At 43.0% G+C, this 17,715-nt stretch overlaps 1 pseudogene; it reads right to left on the bottom strand.

The window, feature by feature from the left end:
- Window positions 1-286: 286 nt before the first annotated feature.
- On the bottom strand, window positions 287-3,892 carry LOC147231025 (uncharacterized; annotated as a pseudogene).
- Between the last annotated feature and the right edge of the window lie 13,823 nt (window positions 3,893-17,715).

Below are 17,715 nucleotides of genomic sequence, written 5' to 3'. Positions count from 1 at the left end.
ACCCGGGCGTCTGCTTCACCCACGGCTTTGAAACCTGCTAAAAATTGGCAACGCAAATATAACACAACACAGACCTAACTGAATAACCTCCACCACATAGCAAACCCTAGTGAAGGAGTTATTACAGTCTCTTGGCTTATATCCCACATCCCTCAGTCCTTGGCTCATTTACATACCTCACCCCTCGGCCGATCGCGTCTCGAAGGCCGCCAGGGATGCCACAATATATTACGGAGAAAAAAAAAAAATCTTCTACGCAGTGTTTCGTTTTTGCGTCTCCTTCGAGCTAAGGTTTCCTTGCAGGGGGGGGCCGGGAGCTCCTTTCTGTTCCCAGGGTCGCGCTCTTCTGGACGGAGATCTCAGATGATCTGCTCGGGATCTGCTCGAGCCGTCCGCCCCCCCCCCCGCCGCCTGGGGGTGATGAATCCCAGAGACCAAATCACAACCAGAACCACTTTTAGCCCCGACACCTCACATCCCACCCCCTCCCCTTCCATCTCCTCCTCGAAACCTTGGTATTTGTCCAGCTTCTCATGCCCTTTCTTCCTGATGTTGCTGTCACTCTGGATCACCACATCCGCCGTTATGCTTTTTGTCTTCCATCACCATGTCCCGTCGGATCGCCATCACGAGTTTGTCCCGCTCCACCTTGATCTTGGGACCTTCAGCGCACATTTAGCCCAGATGTTTCTCTGTACAGCGGTTGCCATTTGGTGATGTATGCTTTTCCTGCCAGCATCTAACACCCCGCTCTTTTGTGCTTGATTATCTCAGGGACGTCTCCGCGAGCCACAACCTTGTCCGATGTGGTAAACTCTGGCCTCCATTGATCTTGTGTTCAAGGCTCGCCCTTGTGCGGCCAAGATCAATGCCTCCGCGCCGTCTTCCGGTCCGGCCACCGCTATTTTTTGCGATGTCCCTCGAGCTGCTGATGGTACTTGCCATGCAAGGGCTTGTCTGTCCACGACAGAAACTTCCGGCTCCTCCTTCCTCGGCCTCTGCCGCTCGAGTCATGTACTTAGCGGCTCATCATTTGGGGCCATCTTCCTGATGTATTCCCGGAGGCTCGCAGTTTCTTCCTGACATTCACCAGTCCGCGGCCTCCTGTTTTCCGCTTTTTACAGTATGCCTCGGGACACTGTAAAATGGGATGAATTTTTGAGGAGCTTCCTCGCCTTTATATCAGTGGCTTCCATTTCTTCCAGAATATTTCACCAGCAGGGGTATCTGCTCGCTGTGGGGGCAAAGGTGTTTATTGCCCGGATCTTGTTCTTGCTATTCAGCTGACTTCTCAGGACCTGCCTCACCCCTCAAAGGTATTTGGCTGTGGCTGACCTCCGTGCTGCTTCCTCATGGTTGCAATTTTCCCCTGGGATCCTCAGGTATTTGTAGCTGTCCTGAACATCTGCTATGTTGCCTTCGGATAGTTCAACCCCTTCAGTGGTGATCTTCTTCTCTCTTCGCCACACCATCCGTCCACATTTATCCGGTCCTAATGATATCCTGATGTCAGAGAATGAATGCCACGCTCACTCTTGGCACACAGCTCGATATCATCCGCGTAGAAAAGGTTGCCGATTGTCGCACCACTCTGAAATCAGCGTCCGAAGACGCTATTTGGGACGATCTGGCTTCAGTGGCTCAGGTCTGTGCAGGACAGAAACGGGGGACGGTGCGTCTCCTTGGTACAAACCACATCTATATCAAGATTTTTAATATGTAAATGAAGATATGTGTATATGGAAGAACAACAAAAAGCTTATTTTAGACAAAGAGTGCTGGATAAAAAGATCTCCAAAAAAGCAACTAGGAAGAAACTCGTGGTTTGTAGCGACAGAAACTATAATCAGAATCTGCTTTCCGCAGAGCACACAGGTTCATCTGGTTATGATAAGCCCTGATCAGTGATAGAGTATAAGATACGCCAAATGTGATGTCACCTGACTGAAAACAAGATCGGGTGCAAGTAGGATGAAACCCAAGGCTCAGAAAGGGATCCAGCTGAGGGATCTGAAAGTACAAACCGGGAATACTTTGTAATAGAAAAGTACAAAACGTGGCCCCGCTAGTGACGTACGCGACATTTTAATGGGGGGGTTGTGCGGAACTTTGCCTCATATACCATTCATGTCAGCAGAGCACGCTCAACTGAAGTGAAATTAAGAAAAATAGAAGGGATCTGACTTGTGTTTGATTGAATTCTGCACAGACAGTGGCCAGATACACCTGGGTTTCTCTTTTCACCCGAATCCTGATATTACCCCTGAATATAAAACATCAGATGCCTGACAAGCTGCCTCTAGTGTTTCTGAGATAAAGTGAAGCTCAGTCAGCTGCAGTTCAGATTCTTTTTTTTTTTATTCTTTACAAAGATGCATCCTTTGTAAACCATAGCACCGTCCCATATGATTACCTGAAAAGAACTGAGAGTTATGAGCAGCAGACTGAGCAACTAAATCGCAAAAATATCAACAGCAAAAGTGACAGGAAAGTAAATTAATAGCTAAACGGCATAAACCAAACATGTTTTGTCATGAAAGAATGAATGCTCATACTTCACTGTTAATACCACAAAACAAAATTATGGTTATTTCACAGAAACATGATGAACATAATAATAATACGATGCTAATGTCGTTGGTAAGCCGTTTCAAGAGGAACTATGTTTGTTATTTAACTTGACAGAAAAAAATATAAACAACCATGTTCTATCAGAACCAGATGTTTCGGTTGTAGTTTTTGGGCGAATCAGAATTCATCATGCACATCACACACACACAAAAAAAACATAGATAGATTTTTTTTCAACTTTTAGAGGTTATTTTCACAAGAAGCTCAACATAAGCAACTGAATCAAAGGAAATAACCTGGCAAAAAAATTCAAAGCCTGTCAGGTTATTTGCTTCTTCTGGCACCGCCCTTCCAAAATCTGACCTCACACAACCCCTCCAAAAAAAAAATCGGATTTTTTCTAAACATACCGGTTGCAATTGATGAAAGCAAAAAAAAAAATCCGGGGGTTCCGAAGCAAGCTGATAGCATAGCATGTTCCCTAATGTACCTGAAGCCTGTTTTTTCTAGGCCTCCATAATGAATCCCATTGACGCTTTCTGGCATCTACATTTGGGTCTTGTCACACTTCCCGGTGATTCTCATTCAAACACAGAGCGGAGGCAAAATTGTGTATTTTTTTAAAAAAAAGAAAAGGACAAGCCTCACAGCACGTCTTCTCTTGTTCGGGGAGTTTATGATTCTAAATGTCAGACAAATATTGTCAGGTTTAGCGAGAACGACTGATCTGGGTTCATGTCTCCAAATTAGTTTGAACTACAAGTCCCGTATAGTTCTGTTTCACTTTTACCGAGATCCAGTCATACATGAATATGTCCCCCCTTGATTCGTGCATTCAGAAAATGTTGGATTCTCAAACGCAAAGGAGGCTATTTGCGCAAAAATCAATCGTATTCATAAGCTTTGCCGAAAACACAATTCTTTTAGTAGTATCACGAACGAAACGTGAGCAGCCGCATGGTTTCATTAGAGTACTACAGATGCTTTGAGGGTGCAGACGGAGAAGGACAGAGAAAGTCAGAAGGAGCTACATCATGTCTCCATGGATTTTAGAGAAACCGAACAACAAAGTGCCAAGAGATTGTGGTGCAGCGTGAGGAAATCTAGAATGGTAGAGAAATACGTTTGCGGTCCAAGACACAGAATCTAGGACGGCAGCACAAGAGAGGTGAAGTGTAGGAGTCACAGATAGGTTCCAGGTGGAGGTGGGACTGCAGCGAGCGTCGGCCCTGAACCCCTCCTCGTTCGCCACGGTGATGGACAGGCCAGCAGATGAGGTCAGACATGAGTCTCCGTGGACTCTGATATTCGCAGATGACATTGTGCGGTGAGAACAGGGAGCAGGTGGAGGAGAACTTGCAGAGGTGGAGACATGCTCCAGAGAAAAGAGGAATGAAGGTCAGTCACGGCAAGACAGAGTACATGTGTGCGAATGAAAATGAACGGAAAGGTTTTACAAGATGGTGAGAACAGCCCTTCTGTACGACCAAAAAGACCTCAAGCGGAGCTGAAGGGTTTCTGATTTTCTTTGGACGTCTCGGGGACAAAGTCGGACAGGAGGTTTGGACACCGTGAAGAGAAGAAAGCGTCGGAATGGAGCTGCCAGGCAGGAGGAAAAAAGGGGAAGACCAAAGAGGAGATTTGTGGATGTGCAGTCAGAGGGTGTGAATTGGAAGATGCAGGGGAAAGGGCAAGATGGAAACAGATGATTTACTATGGCAACCTCTTATTAGGGAGAAGCAGAGAGAAGATGAAGAAAAAGAAGAAGAAGAAGTCACATCATGCACAGCACAACTCCCATCTCACAGTACCGTACTTTGCATCGTATAATTTACAGATATTTTTCAAACATCGCTCTTCCATGTGACCGTCATCATTGCATGATGTCTGATTTTAAGAAAAATCACCTGTCAGGGACATTCGCCCAAGCTGTGGCGGGTTTAGGTTATTGCAAAACCCATAGATTAAAAAAAAAAAAAAAAAAAAAAATGGAATAGACCCTGAACCCCGGGTCAGACACAACAACAATATATCAGTTCCCATCGTTTTTTCAGATGAAAACCGAACCTGCTCACCTGCTGCAACACACCTCTCATTTCCACCCAGTTACATCAGCAGCCCCCGTCTTGAAAGCATGAAAGGCTGCCGCTGCTATTTGATCATGCAAAATTAATGAATCTAAACTTTTCAATGGCTTGAGTTGGGTGTTTTGTTTCTGTGTGAGTACTGTAAGCTGCGAGGGAGGGCGTGGATTACAGCTCTGCTGCCCCCGGTCTAATGAGAAGAAGCCTTAATCCACGCCTACCTCCTACTAATTCCCAACCTGACTCACTCTCGCTCGCGATCAAGCGGTAAAAGCACTTCAGTCGCGCACGTGTGACACATTTGGTCAGGAGCGGGTCCGTTTCTTCTGAGACGCAGATGCGGGATGGAAATTTCAACTCACAACCCAGACGATTGTGGGAGTAAAAGGAAAATCTTTTTTTTTTTCTGTATGCAAATAAAAACAAGATCACGCTCAAGCAATCAATGGGTCTTCCTTACATAGTGGTGTCATGTTGTAAAACTGTAGGTGGGAGAGATGATCCCGGACATAAATCTAAATTACTCCCAGGCAGGGGCGCAGCACTGCATAGTGGCCCTGCGTGATTCAACAATATGGCATTATGCTTTGTGAAGCAGAAAAATGGTGCGCAATATCAAGCCAATTGAATTGTGACCCACCCCGGGACACGAGACAGTCCGCTGGGTTTTGCGATCATTCTTTACAGACCCGCTGTCAAAGCAAACACTTATTTTTTTTACATAGTTTTGCAAAAGTAAAATGCGGCTTGTGCTTTGGTATTTCAATAGTACAATTTTTCTTTTTTTTTTTTTTTTTTTTTAATCATGGAATAAAATACCCGAGGCCATGACTAAGGATAGCGTTCTGCTTTCCTTCAGCCATTTGTAGGAAACTAGACTTGACTTCCAACACAAGAGACTGGACTGAAGCAAAAAACAATATTTTTAGACAATTATTCTTCTCATTATTATTATCATTATCATTATCATTATTTTTATATTTGCATGGTTAAAACAGATCAATTTTGAAAGTAGACCCTTTATTAAGTCACGTTTGGTCATGCATACAGCACAACATCGGCAATATCCGACCGCTGCATTCATGTCAGTGCAGAGTGAATTAGTCTTCCTCACCATCAGGAAATCGGACCCTGGGTTTCTCCACAGAGATGCTGTCCACTCTACAAGGACATTTTCCTCAGGTGAACTCAGACAAGGTTTGTTGTAACAGTCATTGTTAAAACATAAGGAATTTACCGTAATTTTCGGACTATTGAGCACACTGGAAAAAAAAAAAACTAGATAAATATATGTGTACATACAGTATATAGGCTTCACAGGTAAGCCACAGGTGTCCACTTTGCTACGTGGACACTTTATTTACACAGAAAGATGTTATACAGAAACATATATTTGTTTTTAAATTTTTAATCAAATACGTCCCAGTAACATCTACAAATATGCTCTGGAAATGCTTTTTTTTTGCAAAAAGTGCTTGTGACACAGCTGGAGAAAAAGATGAATAATTAATAACAAAAGGAAAAGGAAAAGTTCATCCATCCATCCATCCATCCATCCAACCATCCATCCATCCATCCATCCATCCATCCATCCATCCATCCATCCATCCATCCATCCATCCATCCATCCATCCATCCATATTCTATCCCCGCTTTGTCCTACTCCAGTTAAATGCTATCTTCGTTTTCCTCCTGCGCGATAAAAAACATTAAAACGGTCTTCTTCAGTGTTGGAATTGAACAGCCTCAGAATTTCACGGTAATTTCATTGGTCCGATGTGACGCAGCTAAATATTTTGGCGGCATGAAGCTTGTTAGCCCCAAAAAAATCCACAAATTATCCGCATCATTGTTTGAGCCGTAGGGTTTAAAGTGTTAAAAAAACATAACAGCTTTTAGTCTGGAAATTACGGTATACGTGCAACGAAAACGTGCCATTTCAAGATAGTTCTTACACAAGATAAAGATCGAAGTATTTAGAGTAGGAGTTAGTCTCCTTTTGAACTCTGTGTGTCTGTGTGTGTGTGTGTGTGTGTGTGTGTCCACTTGCACAAGCAGTATTTTAATGCTTTAACAACTTACAGGTGCTGAGAGGTCATGGGTCGCTACCATGTTTGTATTTGGCTTGGGACTTGAAAGGTTTCGGGAATCTCCCGTGCAGAATTCAAGTTGCTAAGAGGATTTTTGACTCAAATAACGGACGAAACATTTCATTCCCCGGTTGCTTTGTTATTTGTCCGAGTGTATAAATAGAATCCGTCATCACCGTCCCTCCCTGAAATGGACACCGGTGAAGATTAATTCTACGTGCGATATCCACGTTTGCATCGGACGCCGCTCTTGAAGGAAAGTCGCGGATGCGGCGGAGCTTCATCCCGATTCGTGCACTTTACAGTTTGTTGTTTTGTTTTGCCGAGAACATCCTCTCTGAAAAGCCCTGCTCGCAGACACAATGTTATTTGTCCTTATAATTCCGGCTTACCGCAGCTGACGAGCGTGATGTCCCTTTACGCGCCGGCTGAGGGGCGAGAAAGTGCTGACACGGACGCTTGTCCCATGAATTTTTGTGCCAGCTGCAGAAATCTGCTGATATTGCCAACTGTCTTTGGGAGAAATCTCAACAAAGATGTGAAATTAAATGCTTTTCCACCTTCCCGGAGTTTAACAACCGGCTTAAATATTTCATACCTGTTTCTGTATGTCTCATATCTTTTTACCGATGACTTGTTACATGTGGATTCAAGGCCTCGAGGGTAAAAGACACGTTTTCACCATCGTTTTTTTTCTTAATTGTGAAACGGCATGTTAATTACCCGTCAGTAATGCAGAATAAAAAAGGCAACCATTAAGGGTCCATTTAGGCTGTTCATTTTGTGAGAAAAATGAATGTGTCACTCTGAATGCTAAGTCCACTTAGTTATGTTAGAGCATATTGCATTTTTTTTTTTTATCGCTAGAAATCAAACCAATGGCAGAAACCTTGGGCAGATCTGAGCTCAATACGGGCGGTCTTCAGCCTCAAGAGGTTGGGGCGACGGAGGGACGGTTAGCCGACTTGAAACATAAAAGCGTTAATACTTATAAAATAAATAGCGACGGTATGACCGTTGGCACGACCGCCGCGATAAATCAAGTGAGAAGAGAAGATGTTGCCATCATGCATTGATGAAGGGACTTAAGTGCAGACAGGACAGGAAGAGTTGCCAAGACTACTTGGCAATACCGACTCATATTAATGTGGATTGAATAACAAGAAAGAACAATCGTGTTCATTTTGCGGTAACGAATTCCATCGCGGCTCAATTAAACTTCAAGTGTTTCATACTGCCCATAGTGGAAACAAGTCATTTTTAATTAGCCATATATGACGCTCAGCGGGATATTCGGAGTTTAGTATAAGTGTTTGGTAAGTGAGTCACGTCCGAGTCAGGAGGTGGAAAGACAAATCTGGGCCGACGATGTTGCCGGAGTTTTTCGGATTCAAATTTAACTTAAAGAAATTCAAAATCCAAGTTAACCCTTGTGTTGTTTTGCGGGTCAAAAGTGACCCACTACCATGTTTAGCTGTAGAAAAAAACACCTTAACCTATTTTTTTCCAACTTGAAATTTTATGACTTTTCCTAAAGAGACCCCATGATTAGAAAAAGTCTTTTTTGTTTATGTTTCCATGTTGGCTATAAAGGGTACAAAGATTCTCTTATGGGTAATTTTTGACCCGTAGGACAAGGGGAGTAAACACAATGTTATGATCGCACGAGGATTAAATTCATCACTTTGCTGTGTTTTTTGTTAGTGTTTTCTGGAGCCTATCTCTGGATTTCTAAATATTCACCCGAGTACGGCTCCACGGACGAGTGTTGGCCGCCGTCTCCTGAGAACGCTATTCACCGTATCTTGTGTTTGTTTTGACAGTCTGGCACATCCTTGGACTAAAGCGGCATCCAAGATATTCCGTTTCTTGTGCTTCGTCCCGACGGTTGACGTCGCAAATGTTTAGAAAAGAAAGACAAACCGGTACCGCTGTAGTAAGACCCCTTGTTTTTAACCGGGAGCGAAGGCTCGTTCAGACACCGGATCCCAATCTTCGCGATTCAACCTTCCCAATATGCTGATGCATGTCGTTTTCCTCGGACGTGTAAGACCGACTCCCCCCCTGAGAGGGTTCTCCGCCCAATTACAGATTCTACACCATGTTTAAGTCTCACCATCCTATATTGTGTCTGACTCCGGCGCTCGTGATTGCCTGTATTTAATATTTGAACATTTAATTCCTGGTCGGTCTGAGCGGCAAGTAATTTACTTTCGGCCCAAATTAAAAACAACTTGAGTCGAAGTGAATGATGGTAATAAGATTACATATCGAAATGAATCCTGTTTTACTAACCAGAGGGTGTTTCTGTCAAGGAAACCTTTCAACAGCTGCAGAGTTTCCAAAGCCGGGAATCAGAGCACCCCGGGTTGCGAGACGCAGAAGAGCTGCGAGATCAATCAAAGGAAATTTTTGAAGATTTTCAGGATGCGCCGGTGAACTCTTTGTGGCTATTTTTTTTTTTCCCTGCTTCTGAGACAGATATATAAAAATAAAGAAAAGCGGATCAAAGGCTCAAATAAAATGCCACAAATGGGCTTACATGCAATTTAATGTGTTTATTTACAGTGTTTCAATGCTGGACTTTCATGGATCAAATACCTTTTTTCTAAAAAAAAGGGAACCAAAAAAGAAACAAATAAGCAAAATAACTAGAAACACTTTGAAATCCTCCACATGATAGTTTTCTATACTACTGGAACATTGAGAAAAATTACGGAATGAATGCAAAATTTCTTATACAAGTAGAAACTAAAAAAAAAATTGCTCACACCAGGAATTGATTCACAATCATTAAGGGACACATCGGTATATAAATAGAATAACGACGTCAATAATGATGATGGGTCCGGTGGTCGGACTTTTTTCGGTTGTCGAACAACCGGGAGCAATTTTCTTAAATGGGCTTTGTGTGAGCGAAGTTTGAAAATGTTAAGGGGGCTCTTTGGACTGATTATTTTGTAGCGGTTCAAGGTCTGGTGAAGGACGTGTAGATACTATCTTAATGATCTGGACGTATAAAGTGGTGGTCAAGGCTGGTTGGTTTATTGAATGCAGTTGAAGCTGCGGCAAAGGGCTGCTGATAAGAAAGTCTTAGAAATATTCACTTGTTTTGTGTCTCATGTCATGGTTGCTGTGGAAGACGCGTGGGCTGAAACAGCTCACAGACACACGACCGGTTTAACCGAAAAAATTTGAATTTACCTCGGCACATTAGGCAGGCGCCGTAACGGTCCGATTTTAAGACCGGTCTTGAGACCTATTTGATCTTATTGAATGAATCCCGTTTTTTTATTTTATTTTTTTTCTTATCTTACTGGTCGTTGCACTTTTACTGATATCTTAGCTTTCTGCGGTCTTATCCCGTTGTTGTTCGTTTTATGTCTTTTCTCCCCCGCTTGGTGTGCGGCACTTTGGTCTGGCTCTTGCTTTTTAAAGTGCTTTATAAATAAAGTTGATGATGATGATGATGATAATGATAATAATGATAAGAGTGCCGCTTTGGGGACATTGGTGCCCACTGACAGCGCTAAACAAGGGTGCATTTAGTGATGAGAAAAATGGTTGAAGGATTCTGGTTTTTATTGATATGAAAGCGGCGGTCCTTCAATGGCCAACAAGATTGTTCATCCGAGGGGTTAACATGAGGAGCAGCTGCGTTTGGTGCTCGCCCCTTGACATGATGTTAGCAGGTCATCAGAATAACACCGAGTTCGAGGTGACCTACACTATTTTTGCCTCACGTGCGATGAGAAAACGTTTCCAAAAAGTCTTCCGTCCCCTCTGCCTGTGCGGGGGAGGAGCCGGTCTAAAAAGTGGTAATTGACTGGGTCAGTCCTCGAACTTCTTCTTGCTGACTATAATGAATATTTCTTCTCCTTTCCATTGCATTACATTTACATTACATTACAGTCATTTAGCGGACGCTTTTATCCAAAAGCGGCTTACAAAAATTGCAATTCAGTAACCGAAGATCAAAAGTACCAGTCGTCGTTATTCAGAAGTCACCACTCTACCAAATAGCCATCTCAAAACCATATACACATATACATTCATTTCTTTGAGTTTTCGTTTTTTTTCCAGAAACACAAAAGCTAGGAGTATCTGATAAGAATAAGAATAAGAATAAGAATAAGAATAAGAATAAGAATAAGAATAAGAATAAGAATAAGAATAAGAATAAGAATAAGAATAAGAATAAGAATAAGAATAAGAATAAGAATAAGAATAAGAATAAGAATAAGAATAAGAATAAGAATAAGAATAAGAATAAGAATAAGAATAAGAATAAGAATAAGAATAAGAATAAGAATAAGAATAAGAATAAGAATAAGTAAAACATAACAATAATAAATAATGCCGTATTTTCCGGACTATGTGTCGCTCCAGGAAGTCGCACCAGCCATAAAATGCGTAATAAAGAAGGAAAAAACACATATGTCGCACTGGAGTATAAGTCGCACCCTCCGCCAAAGTATGAAAAAAAACGCGACTTATAGTCTCGAAAATGCGGTAGTAGGATATTGTATGAACAAAAAAAAAAGGGGGGGGAGAATAAGAAATACAAATAAAGCTATATAGTGTCAAAGTCAAGGCTATAAAGTGTTTTAAGGTCTTAAGTACAAAGATTTTGAGATCTTAGAGAACCTAGTCGGATTTGGTTTGGTTGCTAAACCAGATGCAGCAGGACTGGAGAAACGAGTTCTGACCGCGGATTATATCAGAAAGAAATTCATGAGTTCGGTATTTCACAAACCATTTCCTCCGCAGATCATCCCATAGTCCCGGGGAGCTGCCGAACGGGCCTGTCATACATTAGAGATTATTTTGAAACATACAACATTCTGTTTCCTCCGCTTCTATTTTCACTTTATGCCATTAAAGCACGGGTGATTTTACACCCACTTTGAGGTTATGAGTCCCCCGAAGCTGTTTAAGGAAAGGTCGGTTGAAAAAAAAATGAAGCGTTCAAAAATGTGGCACACCGCTTCAGAATTTTATTTCTTAGGAGTCTGGTTGTTTGGTTGCCAGGAATAATCTTAAATGAGCCCCGGAACGTACGGTACGACGGCCCGACCGAGAGGATGACGGTCACGTTTTCCAGTTTGAGAGCAGGTGGGTGCAATATTTCTGCATCATTTTGTTCTGTTCTGGAGAAGAAAAGAGGACTAATACAAAAAAATAACAAGGCTGTTCGTATACAGTGATCCCTCGCTATGACGCGGTTTACTTTTCACGGTTGCGCTACTTCACGGATTTGCATCGTGCATTGTGTTCTGCATTCTGATTGGCTAAAAAGTCACTGCGCTTCTTCTCTACCTGTGCGTCAATAACGTTGCAGTTTGATATGTGCACGTACGTAAAAAAAGCTTGCCAAATTTACATTACGTACGTGCAAATTCTCTTGCGATTTCCAGTTTCTCTAAAACCCATAATGTTGACAAAATGCTCTGGACCTGCGGCAGGGCCCAAAAGGCAGCGGGAGATGCTATCTATTGCAGATAAAGTTAAACTTCTGGATATGCTAAGGGAAGGTAAAAGCTATGCGGCTGTAGGTCGGCATTACCGAATTAATGAATCTTCCGTTCCTTCCATAAAGAAGGAAGAAAAAAACATAAGGAAGACAGCAGCAATAAGTTTCGCAGCAGCAATAAGGTCGCGGTGGGCGGCGCTAATCTCCGCAATTTGAAGCCTTCTGTTCACATTGATGATTAAAATTATTATTTGACAGTACAGTACAGAAGTTATTTGTTGAAAAATACGTTCCTAAAGTACAGTACTTTTATTTGTGAAACAAATGATTGAGCCAATAAAATGGTTTGTTCTTTCTTTTCAATGTATAATAGAGTATTTAATTGTATAATAATTTAAAAAAGAAAAATTAAGGTTTCTACTTCACGGATTTTACCGACCACGAGTTTTTTTGGAACGTAACCCCTGCGAAAAACAAGGGTATACTGTAGTACAAAAAATGAATACATCCGAAAAACACGTTTTCTCTTTTTTTTTTTTCAGATTTACAGGGAAAAATGTACCAGGAGTGGCACAACAGCTCCCTCGCCTCAGTTCTCCTGGTTCGGGTTCTCTGGTTTTGTCCCAACGTCCAAAAACGTGCATGGGTTTCATTACAGATCCTAAATTATACAGACATGTGAATGGTTGTGTGTCTCTATATGTGTTTCTGTGATCGACTGGCGCGCCGATCAAGGGTGAATCCCACTTCTCGTCCCAGAGGCTCCAGAACCCCCGCAACCAGGATGGGCCGAATAGATAAATGGATGAAAAAATATCGCGGTAATGATGCAGCATGTTTGGGGTGCGTTGCCTGAAGGGGGCAGACGCTCTTCTCAAATTACATTTTGAGATGCCGGTGACTTCGGTGGAGCCGAACTCGGATTAACAAGTGCTGCCGAGGCCCTTTAGGCGCGTTTAGACTATTGCAAAACGCATGAGGACCCGCCGGTACGAGGCGACGGCACCTATGATATATCCATAGCTGCTTGATGGCACCGTAAAAACGGTCACATGGTGTTTAATTAAACAGGGTTGAATGCCAACACCCGGAAAAAAGGGATGGCAAAACTCATGCCAGGATGTGAAGGTGACGCACTGTGTCTCATTCAACATGTCAGAGGGAGGCTCAAGGTAAAGGACAAATTAAAACCTGCAGGCAAACATGGATGCTTTGAGCCACGTCTTAGGAATGACGGACGTGGCAACTGACCAGCATCTTTATTTTACAGGCGGGGAACTGACCGTGTATCATTTAGATTGGGCGATATGACGTTCATAAAGATCTTCATGATCTTCATCCTATCCATCCGTCAAATTTCTTTGGGCGCGCAGAGCGGTGATCCGACCCGATCTCGAATCTCGGAAAGGTAAAATAGCTGGGGACGACGCGCGGTTCAACGGGCGACACCTTTTAGCGCCGGGAATTCATCCGTCTTGACAGCGAAACTAACAGTCACAGCACAGTGAACAAGATGACGAATTTGTTCTTCGGTGCCGAGCGAGCAAGAGAGGAGGGGGAAAGGCACAAAGAGAAAGTCTGTGAAGCAGGAGAGCAAGTAGGACAAGAGGAGGAGAGGTGATGAGGGAGTGAGAAGCAAAAGATAAGAGGAGGTAAAAAGTGATGAGGAGGTGAAGATGAAAAGAGAGGGATGTGTGAAAGTTGAGAAAAAGAATGAAGAGGAGAATAAGAAATGAGATGTGGAAGCCGGTGAGGAGGGAAAAAAGGGGGCCAGGGTTGAAAATGTGTTGAGAAGAAATGAAGGAAGAGCAGGAATGCCCCCCCTGCTTCCCCCCCCCTGACTGCTGCTGCACCTGTCTCCCATCAAGTAAATCACTGCAGTATATCAGCCCTGGCTTTTCTCCATTATTCCTCTGATCGTCACTTCATTAGAAGAGGTAGCTCGCCCTCCCGACTCTCCCGTGCTTATTTTTCATCTTGCCTTTTCGCACGCCGTTATAATTTATCCCACATCTGAAAAAGTGTCCTCTCACGGTTTTACCCGTTTCCGACGTTCAACTCGTGGCTTTCTCACTCTCCGCCTGTTTCTCACCAGCTACCGAGGGATCGTCTCCGCGCCGCCGTCGGACATTTCCCTGCAGTTACCGCGTTTAAGTTGAATTGTACAAAACAGTGGTGACACCAGCGACGCTACGCTGTACGGTCTGGAAACAGCGACATTGACGAAAAGACTGCGGAGATGAAGATGTTGAGGTTCTTTTTGGGAGTGACCAGGATGGATAGGATCAGGAATGAGTCCATCAGAGGAAACGGCGCATGTTCGATGTTTTAGAGAGAAGGTCAGAGAAGCCAGGCTGAGATGGTTGGGCCATTTGCAGGGGAGGGATAGTAAATATATTGGATGCTGGAATTGGAGCTGCCAGGCAGGAGGTCTATAGGAAGACCAAAGAGAAGATTTATGGACGCAGCGAGAGAGGATATGAAGGTAGTTGGTGTGAGTGAGGAGGATACAGAGAACAGGGTCAGATGGAGAAGGTTGATTCGCTGTGGTTTAATTTGAATTACTAGCCGGTGCAGTGGTTTGCGATTCCCGAGAAGGTCCCGGTTTGAATTTCGACAGAGGGGGTCTGTCTGTGTGAAGTTTGAATGTTCTCCCCGAGCCTGTGTGGGTTTCCTCCGAGTTCTCGGGTTTCCCCCCGCAGTCCAAAAACATGTAGGAGGTTCATTGGAAACCCCAGATTGTCCAGATGTGTGGACGAGAGACTGAATGGTTGTATGTGTCCTGCTGACGTGCAGAGGAGGGGTCAACTGGTGGACCGCTCCAAGGTGAACCCCACCTCGCGCCCAGTGACAGCTGGGATGGGCTTCAGCGTGAATAGGAATTATCATTCTCTCTCATTACGACAATAAATCAACATAAACGCCATTCTGTGTCCAGAAAACAAAACAAAAAAAACTGTCAGACTGGACCCATCGCTGTGCTTTCCAATGGCGCTCACAACTCTGGTTTCATTTGTTGTCCTAGCATCTCTAGCACTTTTTTTTTTTCTTCCTCCAACGAAGTAACGTTTCTTGTGGTCCACATTGAACCTTGACTTGGATTTTTATTTTGTACTTGCATGGTTTGTGCTGGGAGTGAAGCTTTTCATCTGCCTTGCCGCGGCTTGCATCTACTTCTGTGACATACATGGATGGAGACTACAAAGACTCCCGGTGAAATATCTTGTGATGTGAAGGCCCCCGCATCGTTGTGGCTTCATCTCTTCTGGTGAGTGTGGGCTGAATCCTGAAAAATCCTACAGAAACACCTCAGGGTTTGAGAAAAGCATAGCCAGCCTCCTGTGGGAAGCCACAGTCTTACAGATGGTCAGCACGGTAATGGACAAGGGGGGATATGTGGCAGAGGAGGGGGGAAAAAAAAAATCCCCCATGTGGCGAAAACATCAAGATAAGAAACTATGACAAACCGAGGGATTAAGATTGAATATGAGTTTGATTTAAAGTAAGTAAAATCTCCAGAATGTGTGCTTAGAACAAGCTAGAGATGCCCATGTCTTTGTGTAGAACCCCTAAACTTTACTTTGTCCTTCAACCATTGTTATTCTTTTCCCTTCCCGCGGCAAATCAACTTTCTCCATCTAACCGTCTTCTCTGTATCCAACTACCTTCGTATCCTTTCTCACTGCGTCCATAAATCTTCTCTTTGGTCTTCCTATAGACCTCCTGCCTGGCAGCTCCAATTCCAGCATCCAATATATCTACTATCCCTCCCCTGCACACGACCCAACCATCTCAGCCTGGCTTCTCTGACCTTCTCTCTAAAACATCTAACATGCACCGTCCCTCTGATGGACTCATTCCTGATCCTATCCATCCTGGTCACTCCCCAAAAAGAACCTCAAAATCTTCATCCCTGCAACCTCCAGCTTTACCTTCTGTCTTTTCATCAATGTCGCTGTTTCTAGTCCATACAGCGCCGCTGGTCTCACCACTGTCACCACATTTCCTTTCATTCTGGCTGATGGTCATCTACCCCTGAAAATTAACTCCATCCATTCCAACCTGCCTGGACCTCTTTTCCACACTCTTGACCGGACCTGGGCAATTTATTGCCATGTCCGGCCCGTTTTGCTTTTTTTATTTTATTTTTTACTCTATTTAAAAAAAAAAAAAAAATTGTTTTTATGTATTTCTTTTTAATTTTTTTTTTGTTTTTATTTTTTATTTTATTTTACTTGAATATTTTGAACAAGAATTTTCAATCAATATTGAATTAAGAAACTTATTTTTTTCCTTTTGTTTAATTTTGTACGGATGATTACACACAAAATAATGTCAATCGGTACATTTTACATTATCATAAATGATTTTAAAATTGAAATAAAATGCCCGCAAATTGAAATATTTAAGTTGCAATTTATTTTTTGTTCACCGAGTTGGCCCGCGCTTAAAAATTAAATAGGAAATGTGGCGCCCGCCAGCCAAAATAATTGCCCACCCCTGCTCTAGACTGAACATAAGTACTTGAAATCCTCCAGCATCTTGATCTTCACTCCCTGTAGCCTCACCGATCCGACCGGGTTCCTCTCGTTCCCACACATTCTTATTGACACTAATTCACTTAATAGCATAATGCTATAATATAATATATAGTTTCAGGGCAGCATGATGGTTAACATTTCTACGTCGCGGCAAGAAGGTTCCTGGTTTGAATCTGATTGGAGCCATTTCTGTGTGCAATTTGCATGTTCTCCAAAAACATGCAGGAAGTTGAGTGGAGACTCTAAATTTTCCGGCGGATGAATGAGCGAGTGAATCCTTCCATGTGTCCGATGTCAGCTGGAATAGGCGTCAACGCTCCCGCCGACTGCAGGATATGGATAATAAATATAAAATTTGTGGATGCGGATGCTTCATTTTATTATTTTGTTGTCTTTCTCCCCCACTTTATTTGCCTCATGATATTCACTTTCACATCGGCTTTCCAACAAAAATTCAAATACATTTATCAAATAATTTCTTATACTCTTTTTCTTTCATAGACACGGCTACATTGGTGTTTGGCAGCTCTGAAAGATGTTGATTAAAGTAGAGGTGGCAAGAAGCAGGTCAACACTTCTCAAAATGTGTTTTCAAAGTCAAGTATGTCCATTAGCAACCTAGGCTTTAGTTGCCAAAAGCATTTTAGTCAAAATTTTAACTCGGTGCTATTAGTCAGCGGAGATGCTCGGATGCTTTTGGGAAAGTCAGCCCTTGAATCTCCGAAAGGTGGAAACGGGAGGACGTGGGTTGAAAAGAACCACTGCGGAGAAGCATAATGAATACAGATAAAACATTTCAAATGTTTCGTCTTGATATCAGGGCGTTTGTTGACTATGTATACCGGTGTCTTGTTTGTTTCTCTCCTCCATTTGCAACTCTCCCTGTATTAGTCAAGATTCTTTTTTATTTTCGGAGGCGGCGGGGGAGGGGAGGGGGGGGGGGACTGACAGCAAAA

This window comes from Fistularia commersonii, chromosome 9 (assembly GCF_037954325.1).
Source record: "Fistularia commersonii isolate RoL2024-O1a breed Wild chromosome 9, RoL_Fcom_v1.0, whole genome shotgun sequence".
Classification (NCBI taxonomy): Eukaryota; Metazoa; Chordata; class Actinopteri; order Syngnathiformes; family Fistulariidae; genus Fistularia; species Fistularia commersonii.
The sequence above is the reverse complement of the archived record's forward strand: the minus strand, read 5'-3'. Positions and strand labels throughout refer to the sequence as shown.